The following is a 4,085-nucleotide window of genomic DNA, read 5'->3' as shown; positions in this document are numbered from 1 at the left end:
ATATATGTATGTGCATTGTTATGCCTTCTTTATTTGTAAATTGCCCAACTGTAATTCGTTCACCCAACATGCTATTTATCTTATGGGAGAGACACCACTAGTGAACTGTGGACCCCGGTCCATTCTTTACATCTGAAATACAATCTACTGCAATTGTTCTTTACTTTTCTTCGCAAACAAACATCATCTTCCACACTATACGGTTAATCCTTTGTTTTCAGCAAGCCGGTGAGATTGACAACCTCACTGTTACGTTGGGGCAAAGTACTTTGATTGTGTTGTGCAGGTTCCACGTTGGCGCCGGAATCCTTGGTGTTGCGCCGCACTACACTCCGTCACCAACGACCTTCACGTGTTCCTTGACTCCTACTGGTTCGATAACCTTGGTTTCTTACTGAGGGAAAACTTGCTACTGTACGCATCACACCTTCCTCTTGGGGTTCCCAATGGACGTGTGTTAACTTCACGCATCAAGCTCTTTTTCTGGCGCCGTTGCCGGGGAGATCAAGACACGCTGCAAGGGGAGTCTCCCACTTCCAATCTCTTTACTTTTTTTTTGTCTTGCTTTACTTTATTTTATTTACTGCTTTGTTTGCTCTTTATATCAAAAACACACAAAAAATAGTTGCTAGTTTTACTTTATTTACTGTCTTGATCTCCATATTAAAAACACAAAAAAAAATTAGTTACTTGCATTTATTGTATTTACTTTTTGTTTATTTCATCATGTTGCCTCCTAAGTTCACTCTGAAAAAAATACCGATAGGACAAGGGTCTATCATTGGAAGAGATAATATAGAAGAATTTTTCACCCATGTTAGTATGGATGAAGATTTTGAAGATATACCATTATTAAAAGTTGCTCCTACTTATGAAAGTTCTTCTGCCTGTTTAGTACACATGTTGGAAACTAGATTTGTTAATCTCAATCCCATAATACAACATATGTTTCTTACACTTTCTGATATGGAGATGGGAGAAAAGAGAGATTTTGTTTAAAAAGTCCTTGTTAGAGAATTTGAAGATATAGCTAAAGAAGCTAGAAAAGTTTTTATTAAGCATAAGAGGCTTGGTTTGTTCACTGATTTTAAAAGAACACTTGAAAAGATGGACATGGATAGAATAAGGTACACTAGTAATGTTAATGATGGTAAGGAGATTAAAGTACCGATACCTAGTAAGCTCCTAGGAATGCATGAAGCTCTAGAAAATAACTATGCTTGGCTTGTTCCTGAAAATTTGTTTGATGAGAATAGCAAGCCTAAGAGTAATGAAAAGGGGCCTCTGAAACTTACATAGTTAAGATACAATGCATAGTTGAGAAAACTCCAAACCCCTCTGTTAATGCTTCATCTCTTGACAATACTTGATTCACACTTTCTGCGCCTAGCTGAAAGGCGTTAAAGAAAAACGCTTATGGAAGACAACCCATTATTTTACTACAGCACTTTTGTTTTATATTTGAGTCTTGGAAGTTGTTACTACTGTAGCAACCTCTCCTTATCTTTATTTTATTGCATTGTTGTGCCAAGTAAAGTCTTTGATAGTAATGTTGATACTAGATTTGGATTACTGCGCAGAAACAAATTTCTTACTGTCACGAAATTGAGCAGCCCCTTCTGTAGGAAATTTAGAAAAATCTGCCAATTTACGTGCGTGATCCACAGATATGTACGCAACTTTCATTCAATTTGAGCATTTTCATTTGAGCAAGTTAATTGCCCCAGAAAAATTCGTCTTTACGGACTGTTCTGTTTTGACAGATTCTGTCTTTTATTTCGCATTGCCTGTTTTGCTATGTTTGATGGATTTCTTTGTTCCATTAACTTTCAGTAGCTTTGTGCAATGTTCAGAAGTGTTAAGAATGATTATATCACCTCTGAATATATGAATTTTCAATTATGCACTAACCCTCTAATGAGTTTGTTTCGAGTTTGGTGTGGAGGAAGTTTTCAAGGGTCAAGAAAGGAGGATGATACAATATGATCAAGAAGAGTGAAAAGTCTAAGCTTGGGGATGCCCCCGTGGTTCATCCCTGCATATTTTAAGAAGACTCAAGCATCTAAGCTTGGGGATGCCCAAGGCATCCCCTTCTTCATCGACAACTTATCAGGTCACCTCTAGTGAAACTATATTTTTATTCAGTCACATCTTATGTGCTTTACTTGGAGCGTCTGTTCGTTTTGTTTTTGTTTTTGTTTGAATAAAATCGTATCCTAGAATTCTTTGTGTGGGAGAGAGACACGCTCCGCTGTTGCATATGAACACATATGTTCTTAGCTTTATTCTTAATGTTCATGGCGAAGGTTGAACTACTTCGTTCATTGTTATATGGTTGGAAACGGAAAATGCTGCATGTGGTAGTTGGTATAATGTCTTGAATAATGTGATACTTGGCAATTGTTGTGCTCATATAGATCATGTTTAATCTCTTGCATCATGTACTTTGCACCTATTAATGAAGAACTACTTAGAGCTTGTTAAAATGTTTGCATGATTGGTCTCTCTAAGTCTAGATATTTTCTAGTTGAGGTGTTTGAACAACAAGGAGACAGTGTAGAGTCTTACAATGCTTACAATATGTTCATATGTGAGTCTTGCTGTACCGTTTATACTTGAGTTTGCTTCAAACAACCTTGCTAGCCTAAGCCTTGTACTGAGAGGGAATTCTTCTCGTGCATCCAAATCCTTGAGCCAAAAACTATGCCATTTGTGTCCACCATACCTACCTACTACATGGTATTTCTCTGCCATTCCAAAGTACATTACTTGAGTGCTACCTTTAAAATTCTATCCTTTGTCTTTACAATACATAGCTCATGGGAAAATAGCCTTAAAAACTATTGTGGTGAAGAATATGTACTTATGTATCTTATTTCTTAATAAGTTGCTTGTTGAGCGGTAACCATGTTTCTGGGGACGCCATCAACTTTTACACCTTTGTTGAATATCATGTGAGTTGCTATGCATGTTCGTCTTGTCTGAAGTAAGGGCGATTTTCATGATCAAATGGTTTGAGTATGCATATTGTTAGAGAAGAACATTGGGCCGCTAACTAAAGCCATGAATCATGGTGGAAGTTTCAGTTTGGACACAAATCCTCAATCTCTTATGAGAATATTATCTGTTGTTGAATGCTTAAGCATTAAAAGAGGAGTCCATTATCTGTTGTCTATGTTGTCCCGGTGTGGATGTCTAAGTTGAGAATAATCAAAAGCGAGAAATCCAATGCGAACTTTCTCCTTAGACCTCTGTACAGGCGGCATAGAGGTACCCCTTTGTGACACTTGGTTGAAACATATGTTATGCAATGATAATCCGTGTTAATCCAAGCTAATTAGGACAAGGTGCGGGCACTATTGGTATACTATGCATGAGGCTTTCAACTTATAGGATATCTTATAGATAACACATATGATTTATTACTACCGTTGACAAAATTGTTTCTATGTTTTCAAAATGAAAAGCTCTAGCACAAAAATAGTAATCCATGCTTCCCTCTATGAAGGGCCATTCTTTTACTTTATTGTTGAGTCAGTTTACCTATTCTTTCTGTCTTAGAAGCAAACACTTGTGTCAACCGTGTGCATTGATTCTTACATGTTTACCTATTGCACTTGTTATATTTCTTTATGTTGACAATTATCCATGAGATATACATGTTGAAGTTGAAAGCAACCGCTGAAAGTTATATCTTCCTTTGTGTTGTTTCAAAGCTTTCTACTAAGAATTTATTGCTTATGAGTTAACTCTTATGCAAGTCTTATTGATGCTTGTCTTGAAAGTACTATTCATGAAAAGTCTTTGCTATATGATTCAGTTGTCTTCATCATTGCTTCGAATCGCTGCATTCATCTCATATGCTTTACAATAGTATTGATCAAGATTATGATAGCATGTCACTTCAGAAATTATCCTTGTTATCGTTTACCTACTCGAGGGAGAGTAGGAACCAAGCTTGGGGATGCTTGATACGTCTCAAACGTATCCATAATTTCTTATGTTCCATGCTACTTTATGATGATACTCACATGTTTTATACACATTATATGTCATTATTATGCATTTTCCGGCACTAACCTATT

Source organism: Lolium perenne, chromosome 4 (assembly GCF_019359855.2).
Source record: "Lolium perenne isolate Kyuss_39 chromosome 4, Kyuss_2.0, whole genome shotgun sequence".
Classification (NCBI taxonomy): domain Eukaryota; kingdom Viridiplantae; phylum Streptophyta; class Magnoliopsida; order Poales; family Poaceae; genus Lolium; species Lolium perenne.
The sequence above is the reverse complement of the archived record's forward strand: the minus strand, read 5'-3'. Positions refer to the sequence as shown.